The 22,458-nt window shown below is 34.0% G+C and overlaps 1 pseudogene; it reads right to left on the bottom strand.

Moving 5' to 3' along the window:
• Positions 1-17,324: 17,324 nt before the first annotated feature.
• LOC111739854 lies at positions 17,325-17,437 on the bottom strand (annotated as a pseudogene).
• Positions 17,438-22,458: the final 5,021 nt, after the last annotated feature.

Raw genomic sequence — 22,458 nt, 5'->3', positions numbered from 1 at the left:
AGAGTATTAACGGTATTAGTGAGAGAGATGAAAAAAAAAAATGTCTGAAAAGAAATGATCCAGATGAGATCAAGGCAGATATTTGTTTTAGCAATTTATAGGTAAGGATTTCACCAATTTATAAGACAGAATTCGTAGTTAAAAGCTAAACATATAATAAAAACAATAACAGTAATAATAACAATAATAATAACATTTATTGAATTCTTTGTGCCAGGCATTGTACTAAGTGCTATGTGAACATTTAATCATTTAATGCAAATACCATCCATAAAATAGGCTTATAGTTAAGGAAACCAAGCTTAGAATGGTTAAGTATAATCGAGCAAAGGTAGTAGTTGGAATTGGGTTTCAAACTAGAAGGAATCTTTTACTCCCCAGTCCATTTCTCCAACTACAGGACAACATCACTAAATGGTAGTTATTTAGCCATATCATTTCTACCTTTTTCAATTTTTACATACACACATGCACATTTACATAATCAGGTAGCATAGCACTTAATGAAATGACCTGCAATATTAACAAGATCAGAGCTTAGAAAGTCAGTGGGCAAAGCACAGGCAAGTAAGGAGTGCTTCACTATAAATGTCACTGTCAGCCATGCCAACTGCAGATGGCAAAAACTGAGTAAAGATAGACTTCGAAGGAGAGATCAAGAAAATAAATCCAAATAAAAGCCACAAATCTTTCCAGCTTGTTTCTTTCCTACTTTTCTTTTTCCATCTAATTATCAGCAAATTTCAGCCCCATTAAGTGCCAGTATGCAAACTAAAAAGAGAAAGTGAAAAATAAAGGAGATAAGGAATACAAGCAAACACAGAGGAAGAACAAGACAACACATGAGAAAACAGAGGCATAGTTCAAACAAAAAGTTCTTTAGACTCTGATATTTCTATTAAATCACACAAATAATGAGTCAAAACATTTATATTAACAGGAGATGGAAAACTAGTTTATCAGTGCTCAAAAAGAAAATGAAAGATAAATATGAAAATATTTGGAAATGAAAGCAGTAATTGAAAGTAAAAGTAATGGAATAAAAATTACTGAAAACAGAGATAGTAAATAGGCTAAACATACACAAAAATGAAAGAGAAGATAATACGATTATTAAAATATATAAAAGCAATGATAGATACTGGAAGACTAAAGAAATCAAAGATTCAATATATACATAATTGGTGTTTCTGAATTTAAATATAGAACAAATGGAACAGAAAATTTATACAAGGATATAAGAGAAAAAACATTTTTACTAAAGAAAACATCTTTAATATATATATAGAAAGGGCACATATATCATAACAGAAGTTGTTTCTGGACAATCAACACCAACTCATATCTTGGCAGACATCGAATTTCCAAGATAAATAAAAAATGATATGAATAATTGAGGCAATTGAAAGAAAAAGTCCAATACAAAGGAAAAAAATCAAGTTGGCTTAGAAATTTTCCACAGTAATATTCGGCACCAGAACAAAAATAAAATGATGCCTACCAAATACTGAGAAAAAGGAAAAGCAGCAAAATAATTAATACATTTCAAAACAAAAATCTGCAATGATCAAATTCAGACAATCAAGAGATGATGGCTTTAGGTATAAAGAAATGGAGGGACGATGTGAAAAGATCATGCTAAAAACCGAAAAAAAGGAAGTTGCCAAAGAAAAAACAAATGTGTTAATTTTTATGGCATAAATAAACTAATCAAATTAAGGAGCTGGAGAAGAGGAAAGGTAGAAGATGAAAAGTACTAATTTGCACATCCCTCATTGCTCAAAGTTATTAGATACTACCTCAAAATGAAATATTGAACTAGAGGGAATCTAGTATCTAACCAGGAAGTAGAAAGCTGACAAGTGTATTGCTCTCATTTTAATATTAAGTAAAAACCAGATAATCTTCAAAGTAATAATTTTTCTTTAATAGGAAGCTGAGGTTACAGGGCAATCAAGCAGCCTGTATTTCAACACTATGAAAAGAAGATGGGGTTGCAAAGCACACTTAAGTATAGAGAGAATGAGACAGAAGAAATATGTAGAGTGGTAATGACTGAATGTTTTTCCAAAATAATAAAATTAAAAGGCACTGATTCAAGAAGCTCAGAGAACACCAAGCAGGATAAAAATGAAAGAGGAAAAACAAAACACCAAGGCACATCATATTTAAACTGCTGAAAACTAAATGTGAAAGAAAAAAATCTTTGACAGCCTGACTAAATAGATATAATACATGAAGAGAAACAAAGAATGGCACCAGATTCCTCAACTGAAATGTGAGATTGAAGACAATGAAATACCACTTTTAAAGTCATGAAAGAAAAAACAAAGCCAACCCAAAATTCATTACCTTGCAAAATCTTTCATGTCTTTCAGAATGAAAGATTTATAGACCTTTTTTAGAGAAATAACAGGTAATTCATTACTGAAAGCCCTGCCCTATTTAAGATGTTAGAGAAAATTTTTCAAGTGAAAGGAATATGACAGAAACTTGAGTCTACACAACGAAATAAAGATCTCTGGAAATGGTTAAAAGCTAAAATTATATATACAGTTGAGCCTTAACAACATAGGTTTGAACTGTGCAGGTCCAATCACACGTGAATTTTAGACTTTAGATCCATGATCGGGAACTGGCATACATAGAGGACTGATTAAGTTATACATGGATTTTTTTTTTTTTTGACTGTGCACCCTACTCCCCCACACTGTTTGAGGGTCAACTGTATTACATATTTATATATTATATATACATGTACATAATATATAAAATACATAATATATTGATAAAATGTTTTATATTATATAAATACATAATAAAATATATAGTAGACATATACTCTATTATACTATAAATATACATATTTTATGAATTATATAATATATAATACATTATATAGAATATAGAATATTATATGTGATATTATAATCTAGGTATTATATAATATGTAATATATATACAATATATGTAATATATATAAACACACACATAGGATTTTGAGTGTAAAATATTTAAGCTCCTGTTTTAGTTGGTAAGACTTTAAAGATATTAATTTTAGACTTAATTTTAATAGCTGTGTGAAAATAGCTAGGATAATAATTAAAAGACTAGAAATTAAATACATAAAATGCAATATAGATGGGAGCAAGGGGACTGGAATGTGAACAAAAAACAAAATCCACTAACCCCCTCCTAGAAAAAAGGAAGGAAAAACATTTAAAAAGTGGGATAAATCAAAAGAATGAGATGCAATATTCAAAATTAAGACATGGTAAATGTATATAAACTGAATTATGCAGTTAATAGCCATAGATTGGTAGACTGGATCTTGAGAAAAAGTAGCATTTGGAATAAATGGAAGAGAGAGGTGAAGAGAACAAGCTTTGGGAAAGTGTAGGGGACAGAATAGATTTTACTTATCAGTAAGTGAATGGACCAGACTGGACAGAGGTTTCATATTTAGAAGCATTAGAAATGACTTTCTCCAGCTTTAGAATTCATGTAGTAGAAAAGTGAGACTACTGAGGAACAGAAAGAAATTATAATAGTAGCATTATAGTACTACTATAAGCATGTAGGGTAAATTAAAGGAGATAGCTTAAAATATAAGATTCCTTAACTCATTCTAAGGAAGATGATACATTCATTGTGGGCATGATGAATTGAAATCATTATCTTTGTTGGAAGATTCAGCCAGAAAGAAGGGATGAAGCTGAGGGGAAGGGAAAGCGAGATCTCATTTAATAACCTTTTTTCAAGATCAATTTCAATCACCCATATTTCACGGTTTATTACTTAAATTTACCAATATTTAAATGTAATTATTTGTTTTTCAAAAGTTTCGCTTTACAGTTCAATGTTTCCCAGAGAATATTATTTTTGATACATTCCAAGCCTCTTCTCTGCTAAATATTTTTTCTCTAATAGCATAAAAATGCATTAAAATGCTGTGAATAAAATGCAAGTTTAGTAACTTCTCACTGGTACAAATAAAGTATAAATTTGAAATGGAATCTCTTAAAGTATATTTTGGAAATGAGAAAGGATGAGTCCTTCAAACATATGTACAAGTGAAGGAAATATAGTGAGGATATATCATGACCATAATATACTTTGCACCCTCCCAAATCTAAAAGTGGCACTGCTTTCAAGTTCTAACCAAAAAAAAAAAAAAAAACCATACAGTGAACTTAAGTACAATGTAGTCAAGAACCAAACACCAGAACTCTAACGTACAATCAACACACCCATCCCATAAATACAGGAGAAACTCTGGTGGCGTGGTAGAATTACAGGGAGCGGACCAGTATTTGCTTTGGCAGATGTGGAGTCTGTGCAAATAGGAACACAGCTGTACGCTGAGTATTTTAGTGTTTCTAAAATTGCTGAATCAAACATAAAAGAATATCCAAAGTTGCAATATATCAGTGAGTTTAGAGAACAGAGTGCCATTCTCTAAGTTTTTTTTTACATTTTTATAGAATAAGTGACCTATATTAAGCATTTCTGTCACCATGTCAGCTGTAACACAATACTTGAAGGCCACATCTTACTTACATGGTTATAGTTCTTGTTCCAATTTAGATATTCTACTAATTTCCACAAATGTAGCCCAGGCAAATTCCAGAGGAGCTAATGATCCTTTAGCCTAAAGGAGACTTAACTGAATATATAATTAGCCATGTATGTATGTATAGGAATTTCAGTAAAAGTGAAATATATTGAAAGGCAATGATGGAAAATTATTGAGAATAAAATTGTTGAACTTGGTCCTTGACTATTCCTGTCTGAAAAGCACCTTAATTCTTCAATTTAGTAAATCATTGTGTTTCATAAAGAAGTTTAGGTCTCTTTAGTGCTTCAAAAATGAAAATGAAGCACTTTCTCATTTACGAAACAGGGCTTTACCCTAACATGTTTGCTGAATGAATAATGACTAACTATCCCTCTAGTGCCTTACCTGTCCCACTCTTGGAAGTTTTTAGGACTTCTTCCTGGATTAATCACAACGTACTACAACCTACCTTGTTTCTAAATTATGTGTTCATGTGTGTCTAACTTCTCTACTGATTCAGAGTTTTAGACCTATTTATGTTTCTGTAATTACTGAATTGACTCAGATTTACTCTCAAATTATCAAATCCATTTCATCTTTAAATTTTAATCTCTGCACACAAGGATATTTCCCTACTTCATTCCATTTTCCCTTGTCCCAATATTATAAAAGATAAACTTTCTTTAAAGACTACAACTAGGTTTCATCCTATGGGCTGACTTCTGATTCATTCAGTGTGACTGCCAAGAGCACTTTACTGAGAAGTTGAGGACAAATCTTTGCATTGAACAGGAAAGAATGCTATATTGGCTTTAATTATGTCTGCTATAGGCTTAGAATGGTGGGGTGAAAAGTGGGAGAATACTTGACATTTATTTGTGACTGACCCCAGGTCTCTGGATCTACTTATACATATTAAGGTCTTAACTCATAGAACTCTCTCTAAACTATTTAAAGCCACCACACATCTTTTTGCAGAATTCTCTATTCTCTATAGTTTTTCATATCTTGAAGAGGGGAAATGGAATCCTAACACTGTTGTCTTAACAACAGTGACACTTCATCTTTGCTTCATTTAAGGATTTTACCAATAGTCACCTCTATCCCCCACCTTCATATCAAGGCACCTATAAAAAAATCAAAGAAACACAACTCTTTCTCATTGGAATATGGAGACCCCTGTCTCAAGCACATAGCTTTTTCTGTTTCTTATTTTGTTAGTTAAAAGAGAAGAAAATTATTTTTTTAAGCCAAAATGTCTGAATTAAGGAAAAAAACTATTATTTTGTGTTTACTTTATACCAATCATCATGCTAACTGCTTTACATGGATTATCTCATTTAGAATAGACAATCCTGGGATAAACTCTTATCATCTTCACCATCATCACCCCTAAATTCGAGATGACAAAATTGAGCCTTGGGGATGTTGAGTGATATGCTTAGAGCCTCAGAGTTGGTGAGTAGCAGAAAACGAAGATGAACTCGGAAAATCTAATTCTGAATCCCATGTTCTTAATTACAATGGGAGGCTACTTCTCTAAATGAGACAATGGAACACCTTTAGTTTTTAGTAAAATAACTGAACTGAATGTTAACGTTCAGAAATAACACAGTTTGCATTTAGCCTTGGGTTAGATTCTTACGTCCATACCTAACTATGTCTCTATGAGACACTCTTCCCTTGTGTGTAAAATAGAGATAATACCCACTAAATGGTAAAATAATTTGAAGGTTAATAGCACATGGCCAAGAGATGTCAATAATTGTTGGTTGTTTACACTCATATTTAATTTCTTATGATTCCTATAAGTAAGAATTTTAGGGTTTTAAAAAAGATCTATAATTTATTAAAGAAACAAAAATCATGAACTTTTTTTGGTTAATTACAAGTCTGTGTAACATATTAGAATCAGGATATCATATCTATTAGAAAAATCGGTAGAAATTTCAAGTAATTATAATACCAATTTCATACTACCCCACCAAAATCCTTATTTACTAAAATGAACTGCTTAAAGTAGAAGAGCAATTATTCTACCAATTACTCTGAGTAAGGAGTAGGGAAGGGATAAATGGAAGTGTGTAGAGATAATGGGTTTCTGACAGGGCTGATTCAGATTAGGAAACTATAAAGATCTGGTTCAAGTGAGTTCAAACTCATTGGTAAATTCCATAAGAAGGGCAAGTGGTTAGAAATACGTCAAAGTCAGGGAGGTAACGATAACCACATAAACAGATGGCAAGAGCAAGAAAGAGTACCCGATTTTGAACAAAATGCTGAAAGGTGCGTCAGGGTAATAAATTTAACAAAGGAGTACAAGTACAGAGGCCCAGACCAAATTCTGCTGTCCTTATCCGTTACAGCACCTTAGACTCCTAAGGGCACTACATGCCACTTGGACAGAAGGCACATGTGGTTTCACATCGGACAATATGCCCTCCAGGCCAGTTGCATGCAGAGGCAGAAACAGTAGCTGCCTATATGTTGGGATTTGAAGGTAATAAGAAGTTCCCTCTCCAAAATATATCCTATGTTGAACATAAGTCCTTCAAGCTAAGGAGTGGTTCTCTGTTAAAAACATGAAGGGTTAGAACCAAGACTGAATAACAAGAGCAGTGGAGAAGAAAATCCACCACTCTTTGTCATTACAATTTGCCTGAAAAAATGTTTATCAAACCAATTCACACTGACAGCAATTTGGTGGAAGTTGTCTAAGAATAATATAATGTGAGAGGCAAAGAAGGGAAGAAGAGCCACAGGGGAGTGCAGAGCTGTGAAAGGTGGTATGAAAGGCTTTCATAACAATATTGTGTACATGACAATTTTGTGTAGAACTGGGCCCACGATCCTCTGATAATTTGTTTTCAACTGTATTGTGACCAGTAATTCAATAAAAGTGTCTAGGTAATATTAAACTTGGAAATCTAAATTAAAATCCATTGACTTATCTTGTAATATTGGAGATAATTTTTATACATAATTTAAGTTTATACTTTTAAAAATAGCAAAAGTGATTTTATAAACATAACCTTAGATTTTATACAAATTAAAGACAAAAATTAAGGTGTTTGTTCCTACAAGACTGGAGAACATATGTTGAAAGAAACTAGCAATACCAGTGCAGATCAAACAAAAGTTTAGTTCTCTTCTTGCATAGTTAAATTGGAATTAAACTAGAGTACACATATGACGTCTCAAACTTAAACAAGAAGAATGTAGATTAGAGTTATGAAATTTATTGCATTGTCGTATTTTCAAAAATTGGCTATTTTTTCTAATTGGTTCCTGTAACCTCTATTTTTAACCTTTAATATGCAAAATATTTTTTAATCATTGAAACATTTTTAAAATTAGGCCAAAAATAACTCAGAAAAAAAACAAGCATTTCAAGCTTCCATTCTACTAAACCTAAGCCACAAAGACTTTGTTCTGTGCTGTGAGCTGAATGTTTGCATCCCCCAAAATTCATAAATTAAAATCTTAAACCACAAAAGTGATTGGATTCGTAGGCAGGGCTTTTGAGAGGTGCTTACCTAAACTGTGAGGATGGAAACCTCATGAATGAGATTACTGTCTTGTAAAAGAGGCTCCAGAGAGATCTCTAGCGCCTTCCACCGTGTGACAATACAAGGAGAAGTCGGTGACTCAGAAGGGGGACTTCCCCAGAATGTGCCCATTTGGCATCCTGATCTCAGACTTCCAACCTTCAAAACTATGAGAAATATATTTCCATTGTTCATAAGCTAACCAGTCTGTGGTATTTTGTAAAAGCAGCCCAGAGACTAAGACAATCTGTTACTTTATAGTTTTGATTAATGCTTTTTAATAACCTTCATCAGTCATATAATTTTTATCAAACATTCAGTAGATACCAGTTTCTGGTATAAGTGCTAAGGTTACAAAGATCAATAACCTGCCCACAGGAAGTGTACACAATAGTTGGTTAGAAAACTGGTAAATAACTGTAATACAAAGAAATAAGTACCCTGGTTCAATTCTCATTCTGGCCAAATTTCTCAAATAAGTTCTCTATATTAGCTTTCTCTATTTTCACTCTCTCACTCTTCACTTTACTCTGTGTGGCAGGATCATAACTCTACTAAAAAGGATCCCCCTGCGATCACTGATGAGGTGAGTAGGTCCAGGACAAAAGTCTGCATCCTTATCTTAGTAAATCTCAGCAGCACTCAACGCTGTTGCTACTCCATCTCTTTGAAATGTTTTTCTCACTGTTTCTGTTTTTAATACTGCCTAACTGATCATTCCTTCTCCCTTTCTTGGGGTCATCTCCTCCGCCTTAGCTTTTAATTGTTGCAGTTATTAAAAACTTAGCCATTGTCTTCTTCTTTTCTTTCCTCTCCTCTTTCCCCAGGACCTTGATCAGAATGTGCATGCTAGAGTGTCAATACACTTTTCCAATTAGTCTTTACTTCTGAGCTACACACTCATTAATACAACAGTCCTCTCGATTTTCTTCCTGGATATCTCAAAGGAATATCAAACTCAACTTTGTCTGAAACCAAATTCATTACTCTTCTCCTCCAATCATCCTCTTTTGCCAGTTACTGCCTATGTCTCTCCAACCCAATCCAAAAATTGCTCACTCAGGCAACTCTATGTAGGGCACTTGGTTCATCTCTGTATGTACAATCCTTTGCACAATGTCTATAATATAATATGGGGTCAATACACACTGACTTGAATGAATAAACAATCTATGGAAGTAGATTTAACGGAAGAATTGATTCACAAATGATGAATAGGATTTTGTCAAATATAAAGGGAGTCAGAAGAGGAAAGAGAAGGAAAACAATGAAAGTATCAAATAGTTCAGGAGAACAAATCAAAGACTGTAGAGCAAAGAGCATGGTGAAGCAGAGACTGGAAGTTAGGAGATAGAGTGGGGATAGTAATAAGGGAGGAAAAGGAGGATTGGGAAAAGATGAAAGTGTAGTTTTTGACAAGAGTGTGACAAGTCTAAACTTTATTTCAGGAGTAACAAGGAGCCACTGAATATTTCCAAATTGAGAAGAAGAGATGATTTGTATTTTAGAAAGCATGCTGTATTTGTTATTAAGCTATTGACTCGCCTCTCCAGTCCATCCATCCATTCTCGGTTTTTGGACGTGACTGCTGCGCCCCTGTCAATCACTCTTTTTTGCCATCTGGTTCTGTGTTAGATTTTATCAATAGTAGATAGTGAAGGGAAACTAGAAAACTGGTAAAAGGGAAAAGGGACTCTGTTTGCTTTGTGTTTTTGTCAGTCACCTTACCATGGCACTCAGGTTTCTCTTGGCTCTCCAACAGCCAGCTTCATCAGGTCCCTTAGAGGGACCAGTATCTTTCTGGGAGTACCCCTTCCTCCAAGTCTGAGTCCCCTTCACAGGGCCTTTCATTAACATTCTAGTTTCTGAAAACCCCAGCCTCACACCCTGTTTCGTCAACCCTAGGAGTGATAGCAGCTTCTGCAGTTATTCCTCTGGTTAGTCTTTCTGGTTTTTTTTCAGTCCTCTACTACCTATTATTCAATATCTCCTCAGTTCCCTATGGTGAAATATCTATTGCGACTTATTTTTTTCCAAATGGACTCTGACTGATATAAATACTTTGCTGTGGATTAGAAAAAGGAGTGGTAAGAACTGGAGTTAGAAGACCTGTTATAAAGACCATTTCAATATTCTAGACAAGAGATAAAGTCAGTGAAGCTGTTGTGATGCTAATGATAAAAAATAATAACAGCTAGCATTTATGGACCACTTAAATAATACCAAGAGCTATTCTAAGTCTATATTTATTTCCATTTCATATACAAGAAAACTGAGGCCCAATCAACACGAATAGTAATGGTGGAAAAAGGATTTAAACCCTGTTCTTCTTGTTCCAAAGTCCTTCTTTGAACAACTAAAGAGAGATTGAATTCTTGAATAACATCTGAGGAAAAAGCAATAGTATTTGAACACTCATTCAACAGAAAGAATCATGGAGAGAGAGGAGTCAAAATAGACCTCTGAGACTTACTTTTGGTGACGGGTTAGATTATAAAACTATTAACTACAATGGAAAACTTTTTATAAAATTTCCAGTTTTTATAAATTTCAGTTTTTATGAATTTGGGTGCCCAAATTCAGTGCTGAATATTTTGAATTAAAGGTGCTTCTGGGGCTTCTGAGGAGTGATGTCAGTTCAAAGTTTAATTTGAGCCCAGTCCTTTTTAATGATCGACATAATGATTTCAGAGCTCTCAGAACAAAGATGCTTCATAAAGTAATGAAAGCAGATGGCAATGCCTGCCCTGAAAGGGAGGCTATGGAAAGAGAGTGAGCAGAGTTTCCAAGCTAAGTATAAACCTTACGGCTCTTTTTTCTACATAAAGAATAGCAAACAGTCTTCAGTGGAATGAAGACATAGGGATGAAAGGAAATGTATGTGGTATGACACAGAAGAAAAGTATGAAACTATTCAAGAGTTTTTTATTTTTTTGTGAAAGGAAACATAAAGATGAGAGGAAAGGGAGATAAAGAGAATTTAGAACAAACTGCTTTAGCTCCTACACTGAAATGCAGGATCCCCTAGATTGATTATATGCCTTAGAATGATTTGGCGGCAGAAAATGGGATGACATAAGCAAACCAATCCCTAGCCGAGTAGAATGAGTCACATTTTCGTCTGTTTTCACTTGATTAAAATATTTTGCATTTGTTGAGCTGGAGGAAAAAAAAAAAAAAGACAGAGGAAGCCATTGAAAGTGGAAAATTGAAAGTCCAAATATGGTTTGTTTCTGACTCACCAGAATTACAGCAGCATAGGAACTGATAACTTTGATTTAAAGAGACATTTTTTCAAAAAACTTCTTTTCAAGAAAAAATTCCCCAAATTGCATAAAAGCTTTATGGCTTTCTTTAACTTTTAACTTAATATCAAACAGGGACAACCCCTTAAAAAAGGGTGATCTTCTATAATACTTTGAAAAATATAAATATCTTGTCAGCTGCAGAAAAAATGGGTAATATTGCAATATGATCAGGTTTTATAACTTATTTTGTTCAGATTGGTATAAACTGCAAATTTTGATCGTTCTAACGTATCTAAACATTTGCTTCTTTGGAACAGAGCAGGCAGGAAAAGAGTAAAAAAGTGGGACAAAAGATTTGCTTTTTTACAGGGATCTATGCCAAGTAATCTGCAAACAATCCATTTCCTGGCAAACGTCTGATAACTGGTTTAGCCATGATTTCTTTTTTTTTTTTACTGTAGTTGTTAATACTGACCTTCAGATCCTTTAACTAGAAGAGAGATTTATAACTAGGCAGAATTTACTTGGAAAAGAAATCCATCGCTGCCGACTTTAGGAAGTTATTTTTCTAAGTATGTAAATTATTGTCAGGCTCAAATTATACGTGACAAAAATCTTTAAATTATGAAGTACTACATAAGCCTGTTATTATTTGTTTAATAAATTAGAGCATGTAGAGATCATCTATGAATGGGAATAAAATTGTTTGGTGTCATTTCATGTTAAGAAAATGTGCTGCTTTCCAAGATTTCACTGTTCTTTACCTCGTAGTGACATTAATTAAATATTGTTCATAGTAACACTTACCAAACTCTTCAACAACCAGTGGGCAGGTCTCTCTAAACATAACCAAAAAACATATAGAAAAAAAAAATGATATTGATTTATTTAAAGTTTAAAACTACATTGTGTCAAAATAAATTTAGATGGTAAATGCCACACTGTTAAATTATTATTGTTATTATTATAGTATTATTATTACATATGATTGATAAAGAATTAAGATTCTTTATCTAATGAAGATTTTTATATCTTGAGTTCCTACATCCCATTAAAAAAGGCAAAGAATCCAGAAGAAAAATGAGCAAAACTATGAATAGGCCATGTACAAAAGAAAAACTAACTGGACAATTTGTAGGCTTACTACAAATTGAGTAATGAAAATGAGGTACCATTCTCACATTTCATATTGACGAAGATTAAAATTAAAAATACGAGGGGGATCCTAAAAAGATGACATAAGTAGGAACAACATAATTTTTGGATCTTCCAAAAAACTTTCATAAAAACAGACAAAGGAGCTAGAGAGTAAATCAAAAACACATTCACAACAAACCTAGATGGCAATGTACAAGTGCGTACATTTGAGAACAATAGACTCAAACCTGCATGAGATAGGAACCTATGCAGGCGAAAGTAAAGGGAAACCAAGAGGCATTTGATGGACTTAAGAAACAAGACAATCCCAATATAGATCTAGTAAACTAATTTGAGATCAATTGCTTGGGTGCAGTGGCAGAGAGAGCATGATCAACCCAGGTAGAGAGGATTATTTTATCACTGACATTGTTTAGAATTGCCAATGGAGGTTGACAATATAAAGCAGACCAACTTTTAGTAGTTCATTTATTTTTTTAATTCTCTATAGACGTGATCATTTTAGGTCAAGCCACTAATCTCCACTGGCTGCTGTTAGATTCATTCAACAATTCACTAACTCATTTATTCATTTAGTATTCTTTTCTCTAGGAGCTAAAGGATAAACATTCGAAGTTGAAAAAACTAAATACCTGCTGCTTTGAGATCTCAAAATCTAGTTCATAAGCAACAAAACACTATAATGTGATAGTGCTACAGTAAAGGTTATACATGCCACTAGGATGAATTATCAAATTAAATAGCAGTCACATTGGAGAGAAGATTGTAGGATTCTAAAGAAAAAATAATATCATATAATGGTTAAGATCACAAACTCTGGATTCAAATTATATTCTAATTCTGAACTTTGTCACTTACTAGCTATCTAGGCTTTCTCAGTCTCCATTTCTTCAAATAGGGAAAAATAGTAATATAACTTCAGAGTGTTATTACGGATTAAATAAGCTCAATAATACTTTGAGCCCTTAGCATTGTCTCTGGCACATTGTATATTTTTATTACCACCGAATGGATCTAATAAAGTCTAAATTTGTCCGAGGGAAAAACATGGGCAGGCCCTTGGATACTTCACTGATCAGTGAAGATCAATATGAATTACAAAATTTGATGAAATTTACCTTAAAAGAGTATGAAAAAGAAGAGATGAGGACAGTGACAGTAAGCATCTATATAACAATATTGCACTGGGCTTGCCTGATTTAATAAAACAATTCTTACGAAAAAAATTAACATTCTAGTTCCCTATTTTAGAACAAAGACTCATATTCTACACCTCTATATAGTCTTTGCATTTATTTATTTCCTGAAATAAGAATGACATCAGCATCATGTTGTCATAGAAAGACACCAGTACTGGAGGTCAGAAACTCCTTATATAAGACCATATCTATAATCAGTATAGGAGCCAAGTAGACTTATCTTTCTGAGGTCTGGCATGTGCCCTAGCAGTGTTTTCACATAATAATAGTTTTTGGAAAATCTGAAAAAAAATATTTTAACTGTAATCAATTAAGGTCACTTTCCACTCTGACTTCCTCTTTGTCACTCTTTCCCTCATGGTCCAGTAGTGTTGGGGAGACCGAAGGCATTTGGGGGATCTAATTAAGATGCTGAGTTGGAGATATACTTATTTTTGATTTATTGGTATATATTTATGTTATTCATAGTCCATTCCACATATAGCTAAGATACTGCTAGTGGCCCAATGTAGAAATAGCTTCCAGAAATACTCCTACCTATGACGACTGACCAGGCATCACAATGCAAAGGTTCAGGGCTAGAATTCACATATAACATAAACATGATGTGTGGTGCCTCGTAATGAAATAGTATGTAGATAATGGAGAAAATACAAGACTGGAAATGTATGAAACCAGAAACTAGTTTGTGGAAAATTCCAATCATCAGCTATGGACAACTGAATTGGAGCATTAGGTTCCCACTGATGCCTGGTCAAAATGGAGTTCTATCCTATATAAAATATATTTGATAATTCAGTGCGCACAACTGTAAATACACCACACATTCTTTTTGGTTTTTGGTGGGAAGTGCATGGAATAGAATTATAAATTACTTCTATTTATAGGGAGCAACCCATAAGAACAGTAACAACAGGAAGCACTTCAGGGTGTAAAAATGCTTCTTTTATGCATTTCAATGTGTTGGGTTATATTTTAATAGATCTGTCTTATCTTATTCTAACAGTATGCTGCTTTCAGAAGAAACACAATGCAAAATTTAGCCAATGCAGCAAAAATGCTTGAGAAAGTAACAAAACTACTGCACACATACGCATCAGTCAATGTATACAGTACAATTGCATAGCTGAATACAAAAAAGAGCAGCTATTTAAAAATTCATTTAAATTGTTCTTCTTTATGCCTTAATTTTAGGTTAGTTTTGTGTATTTTTCACAATAATTGATCATACCAAAATTCAAATATTAAAGGAAGGAAGCATCCTACTAGAAGCCAAAAACATTAACTTAAAAAACATTAGTTAAAACTCGGTTAAAAAAAACTCCTAAATTTATGGTGTTTATCAGGTTATTATATTCAAATTTATTATTTCTTCTATCAGTCTAAGTAAATAATAACTTTAATAGTTTCAGGTCCTACAGCATCTAGAGGTACTCCCTGTGTAAGGGCAAAAAGAAAATGGCTGAATAAAATCATCGCTTAGGTGGGAAGATGGAGATTATACTGTAAAACATTTGTATGTAACTTAAACAAAATATAATGAAAAATACTAGAGGTGCTTATGTTCTGGTACTTAGAGCTGTAAGTGAACCTGAAAAGTATGTAGTTTAAAGTTTTTATTATAAATTTAGTACTTGAGATTCTTTAAAAAGTAAGCAACCTGCTTGGTTACACAAGTAGAAGGCACAGAATGGGCTTGAAACTTCAATGTAAGCCAGACAATACCTCAGCCATGCACATAAGGCGCTGTGGAGCCAGTGTTGGCTTCAGGGGTGTGAGATCTGTGTGGGTGCAGATGGCCTCGCTCTTAGAAGTGCTCACACTTGGTTTATTACTCTGCTGTCATCTTCTTGAAATTTTTTTTCTTTTTCTTTTCTTTTTTTTTATAAACATATTTTATTCATGTTTTGTTGCCAAATATCCTGTTTTTGTACATTTTTTAAACATATAATACAGTCAATCATCCTCAAAAGAAACAATCTAAAAACCCATTTAGTCACTGTAACCAGCTCAAATTCCAGAATATCTGTGCACTTCATACTAATTTCAACAACAGATCTGGCTGTGGCTTCTAATATGAAAAACTATGAACTAAAGATAAATTGTCTTCCTTCCACAAACTTCCAATATTCAATGGTAAAATAACGTCTGCACAAAATTCTCCTTGTCAGAAAGGGAAGTATGGAAGACTCTCAACAGTCAGAGGACTGTAGGATTTCTGAAATCTTGCCAAATAGGCATCGTGAGCAGGCCCAACGATCAATAGTATTGGTGAAAATTCATTGATTAGATCCAGATTCTGTTGTATAGGATTTGTTCCATGATAGTGGTTTTTTTTTTTTTATGCAATTGGATAAATCTTATACTGATACTTTTTATTTTTCTTTTTTTTGAATTTTTATTTTTATTTATTTATTGTTTATTGGGGTAACATTAGTTAATTCAATTATAATTTTCAGGTGTACATTATTATTTGACTTCTATATATTCTATTCTGTGATTATCACCCAATGTCCAATTTCCTTCAGCTACCATATATTTGATCCCCTTTACCCACTTCACCTTCTCCCTTCTCCCCTAGATTTGACCCCCTTTACTCCATCTACCTCTCCTCTTCTCTGCCACCCCCTACCCTCTGGTAACCACTAGTCCATTGTCCATGTCCCTGAGTCTCTGTTTGTCCTATTCATTTGTTGCTTTTAGGTTTATATCCCATATGTAAGTGATATCATGTGATTTTCTTCTTTTTCAGTCTGGCTTATTTCACTTAGCATGATTATCTTGAGGTTCATCCATGTTGTCACAAATGGCAGTATTTCATTTCTTCTTATGGCTGAGTAATATTCCATTGTATATATTTGTCACAGCTTCTTTATGCAATGATCTATCGTAGGACACTTCGGTTGCTTCCATGTCCTGGCCACTGTGAATAATGCTGCTATGAATATCGGTGTGCAAATATCTTTTTGAATATGAGTTTTCAAGCTTTGGGGTAAATACCCAGTAGTGGGATTGCTGGATCTTATGGTAGATCGATTCTTAGTTTTTTGAGGAAACTCCATACTGTTTTCCATAGTGGCTGTACCAATTTGCAGTCCCACCAGCAGTGTATGAGGGTTCCTTTTTCTCCGCATCCTCTCCAACATGTTATTACTTGTCCTACTGATTATAGCTATTCTAACAGGTGTGAGATGGTATCTCATTGTGGTTTTGATTTGCATTTCCCTACTGATTATAGCTATTCTAACAGGTGTGAGATGGTATCTCATTGTGGTTTTGATTTGCATTTCCCTAATAGCTAACAATGTTGAGCATCTTTTCATATGTTTGTTGGCCATTTGTATGTCCTGTAGAGAAAAGTGTCTGTTCAGGTACTCTGCCCATTTTTTGATTGGATCATTTGTTTTTTGTTGTTATTGAGTTGTATGAGTTCTTTGTATATTTTGGATATTAGGCCCTTATCGCAGGTGTTGCCTGCAAATATATTTTCCCATTGAGATGACTGTCTCTTTACCTTGTTGACAATTTCTTTTGCTGAGCAGAAGCTTTTTAGTTTGATGTAGTCCCACTCACTTATTTTTGCTTTTACTTCTCTTGCCTTTGAGGTCAAATTAAAAATATGGAATGCTTCATGAATTTGTGTGTCATCCTTGTGCAGGGGCCATGCTAACCTTAACCTTCTCTGTATCGTTCCAATTTTAGTATATGTGCTGCCCAAGTAAGCACTGAAATTCTTAATAAGTTTTTAAAAACTTTTAAAAACGGGGCGGGGGGGTGTCGGAAACCAGCTGACCAAGTCAAACCGGGTACCTGAATGGGGGAGCGGGGACTGAGAAAAAAGAGAAGACAGACAGGGTGCAGGAGGGAGAACAGATCTCACAACTGTCTCTCCGAGTTTATTTCTTATCCTTCTTTTTATACATAATCTGTTCCTTTGAGTCTCCCAAGATAACATAATTAAAGTAACATCCTGAAGATCAAGGTACAATGGACACTTCCTTTGACACTCCCTTTGACACTCCCTTTATCTATACTTAATCTTCTTCTTCCTGGAATTCCACAGAACTAGCCTTTTCCTTTTTATGCAAGCAGGCCTCCCGAGATAAACCATGCACTCTTTTGAATTTGGGGAGCTTTAGCTCCCTACAGGGGGGTCCCTGAAAATCATGTAGCTAGTTATTGCGAAACACATGTGGCTCAAAACAATGGGCAACATGGCACTGAAATGGTAAGCCTTCGTGTTTGCCTGGCTGTCACTGGTTTGGGGCTGCCACAAGAAAGATGTGACCTCAGGTGAGCAGACGGTCTGCAGCTGGGTAACAAAGCTTCTCCTGGAGGGGGTCCTGGGTAGCCTATCTTCATGTCTAACACTGACAAAATGCCATTTACTTCATGTTGTCTTAAGACCTTAACGCAAGATTTAAAGAGACTAAGTCATTTTCCAATGTTGCTTAATTTCTTAGTGAGAAATTTCCTTAGTGAGAGAACTCAAATTTGTATGAAAATTCCCTTGGAATAATTTCAAATGTATCTTAAGTTTATAGTTTTAACATAAATTCAGTGCATTAAAGAAAAAAGACAAATACTAATTTTCTACTGAGTTTTAATATGCCAATCATGCCCACATTAGCAATACAGAGACTATTTTCAGTCTCTGTCTTTTTAAATTGAATTTCACTTAGATATACTTTCCAAATAGACTATTTCAGATAAAAACATATTTTAGGAAGATCTTAAATGTGGGGGATTCTAGAAACATATGAGTAATCACGGTTATAAATTAGAAAATAAACCACTGGTAGCTACAGTACAGAAGGTGAAAGACCCAACACAAACAATATTTAAGCATCCCACTATCATTTCCGATGCTCTCTGGTATGCAAGCAAGATCATAAGCATAAGGATCATCACCTAGCCCTCCCCACCCCTCTTATCCTGCTCACTTATTTCCATATCACTTACATCTTTCTAACATACTATTCATATTTTCATTGCCTGTCTCTTCCCTCTTCAAGGTCAGGACTTTTTGTCAGTTTTGTTCAATGTTATATCCCCAGCATGAAAGAAGAGTGGCTGACCCACAAAAAGTGCTCTAAAATAAGTGGTTAATGAATGAATGAACGAATAAGTCTGTAAAATTCATAAAAAAGAAAACTTTCTAGAATCATGACTAAAAATATAGCCCATAAATTCACATTTGCATAATTACCAAAGGCCAAGTGCCATTATACTATAGCTTGACAGAATTCGAAATAGAGATGATAATATAATATTTATACTCTTAAACACTCCAAATTATGAAAAATAATTACAGCATAAACCAGACTGAAGTTCAGCTTGTTTGTGGAAGATTAAATCTACCTATGATCATGTTTTTGTTGCAGTGTAAAGGTTATCGTAAATAGCTGACAGAGTATAGAGAAGTTATTCCAGCTCTTTTTTAAAATAGAGAAAGACCTAAACCATGTAAGAGTAGCAAAACTTGGTTTCTATTTTGCCGATCAGGATATAATTAAGACCCTATCTTTCACTGATACATAGGAACCTGAATCTCCAAGGTAAGAGGCTGGGAGCGTGGAAAAAAAAAAAAAGAGTAATGGTCATGTTAACATTAACACTGAAAGTACATGTTTGATATGAGGCCTAATTCCAAACATTATAACTTCTTCACCAAAAGGTGTTTATTCAAGAAAAGCAATTAGATAAGCTTATATTTAGGCAAAGGAAAAAAAGGCACATAGAATTTAGATAGGAGCAGTTCTTGATTCTTGTAAATAGAGACTTCTCATTCTAATAGGTCATGCTCCTAAGAAAAATTAATTCACCTTTTTCACTCTTTTTTCTCCCTATCTGTTCCTCTATGGCAACAAAGGTAAAAAAAAAAAAAAAAAAAAAAAAAAAAGTACATGGCAATACTGTAAACATTGGACTAAAATTTGACAAACTGATAATGCTGATACCCCACTATACCTTTGTTGTCTACTGAATGGAATTTTCTATCATGTGGATCTATTCAAGACTGAAGTTGAAGGGCATTTATCTTTTAAAATATGAACATGTTCATGATACAGTGACACCATAACCTGAGTCCATTCTGAGTTGTAGCCTTAAGGCCTTGGGGAAAAAAATTCTAGTTTACTAGGATTAAGCATTTAAAATAATGCCTAATTAGTTCAGCTGATCAGGTAAGTCACTATCATTTTACCACCATTTAAATTTACTCTTCTCAAATAGAGTCTAACTAGTAGAGTAAATTCAGCTAAGTGTGCTTTAGAATTTAAACCAGATGGCCAAAAATGTTAGTGTACATCAGAATCATCTGAGATGATTGAGAAAAATGGAAGTTCTTAGGCCCCTTTTCCAGAGATGCAGAATTAATAGGACTGGGGCTGTAGCCCATATACTAAGAAACACTAGAACAGATATCTGTGAATTTCAAGCTTTTAGTGTTAGAAACAGTGTTAGAAACACTATTATGTAGCACAGATAAGGAACATTTAATGGATAAAAATATTTTCAAGTATGGTTTTTCATAATATAGTCTCTCATACTTCTAGGTCAATGAAAAATATTTTATATCTCCTACCAGTTGTATCCTCCTATTCAGGAAAAATGCCAGTTCAAGTTTGTTCTACAGAATCAAAAGAAACATCTGTGTACTAGCAAATGCCAGAACAGAAATGACTGGGTAATTTCCTTCTTAGGCTACCAAGCAGACTGATTCTCAGACAACCCAGACTAGGCACTTGAAAAAGCACTTAAGGGCTTGACTCTAGGCCATTGGACTTCGGCCAAGGCAAACCTGTCTGCTTTCCTCCTCAGAAGGGGCAGTCGTGTTTGTAGTTTAGGAAAGGAAATCACTGATGCCCAGTAGAAAGCCTCCCAAAATTCCAACGGTACAGCTCTGCACAGAACGAATGCGGAACATCATTGAACACATGAAAAACAGATCTCAGGATGAAAGTAAGTCAGCATTAGTCCTGAAAGCTACTTATTATGAAGTTGCTCTAGTCTCCTATGCTAAGAAATTCTCATTTACCCAGCACAAATATTCCCAGGATGTAAGTCATGGATAATATTCAAGGACAATAATTAAATAAATTCTAAATTTCAATCGAAACAAGACAAACACCTGGGTTTTCTCTAAGTCAACTCAGCTAAAAATATGTTCCTATATAAATTAGGTTTATACTAATTTATTAGAAAATATATTTATCTAAATGATTTAGCATGTAAGAAACCTCTATCAAAGAACTACTAAATGAAGCCATCTTGAAGAAAGCTTCTTTCTAATCTAAATTTAAAATTTTTTTCCTCATTCAGACTTTTTCATGTGCGAGATTTAGTGCAACAAAATCTTATATCCAAACAGTATTTTATGCTTATAACCAATCTGGTCTACACTTGCCTAATCTGCAGTTCCTTCCTGTTTTTCCAAATTCAGATTGTCCTCTTCAATCACTGGGTCTCTGTAAATAGTAGACCAAGCTAGGCAGTCAGAAAGTCAAATAATCCAGGAAATCTAGAAAAAGCTAATCAGGTTGTAAGGAATGTGCATTTGTTCACCAAAAGACAGACTGAAGAATATTCATAGTTGAACTATTCCTAATAGCCAAAAGCCAGTAATCACCTAAATCTGTATCAACGACAGAATGGGTTAATAACACTAAAATTATATAAATACAGTATGTATCATATATAATGTATGTCGTATTGTATGCTTATGTAGCATTAAGCACTAATCTCCAGAAAACAACTGCAACTTCTCTCTCATGCTTCTACAGCAATGTCTTGAGTGGGCATGAATTACAAACTTCCCTGTTGGGAAGACAGAAAACATTACCACAATGAAGTAGGAGAGAAAAGAATGGCTGATATTTTGCAGTTGATGGTAGTACTTGTACGTGAAGTAGAAGAAAAATACCTGCTGAGCAAAGGAGTATGTAGTGGTAGAGGGCTGGCATTCCTAAAGAGCGGGTGGGATCACACCTAAAAAAAAATGCTTTCTATTGTTTGACTATTATTGAGACTAACTTTATACCTCAAGGCTGCTATGGCCTGGGATACTGGTATAAAAAATTCAAGAGAATAAGAAGCTAGAATTCTGTTATTTCAGAATTTTCTCAAAATAAAGCAAGAAAATTTCAGTCAAAAGCAAACATGTAGTAACAATGATCTCCACATCAGGGATACATGTGGCTATTATACTGAGAATACAAATTATTGTTTTCCTGTTGGTATCCGTACCTTTATTCTGACTGTCTTCATTTTGTTTCCAGGTAATTGGAGGCTGAGATCTAGGAAAGATAAACAGTGTTTAAAATGCTTCCAGTTAAGAACAAAATTGTTATTGCATTCTAAAGCAAAACTACATGTAGACACAAGTTAAATAAACAGGGATAACTAAACTGATACATTAACATTTCTAATTCATACTGCTGCTTGTCAATGGATTAAACATACTAAAGAGCCAACAGGATTTGAGATCCTAAGAACTCTAAAAAGTAGACATGAGAAAAGCATAGGGAATTAGATACCTGAGGTCATTAAATATAGCTTTGCTACTATAGCTTTACTTTTACCAAAGTAAAGCTATAGTAGAAACATGAAATAGGCGCATTACTTTTTACCAAAGTAAAGCTATAGTAAATGTGCCTATTTCATATTTCTGCGCTTAATCTTTTTCTTTCAACTCAATCCTTTTAAATTGTTTATTCCATTTGCTTTTATTGTTAAAATAGCTGTTT

This window comes from Pteropus vampyrus, unplaced genomic scaffold (assembly GCF_000151845.1).
Source record: "Pteropus vampyrus isolate Shadow unplaced genomic scaffold, Pvam_2.0 Scaffold2, whole genome shotgun sequence".
NCBI classification, from domain to species: domain Eukaryota; kingdom Metazoa; phylum Chordata; class Mammalia; order Chiroptera; family Pteropodidae; genus Pteropus; species Pteropus vampyrus.
The sequence above is the reverse complement of the archived record's forward strand: the minus strand, read 5'-3'. Positions and strand labels throughout refer to the sequence as shown.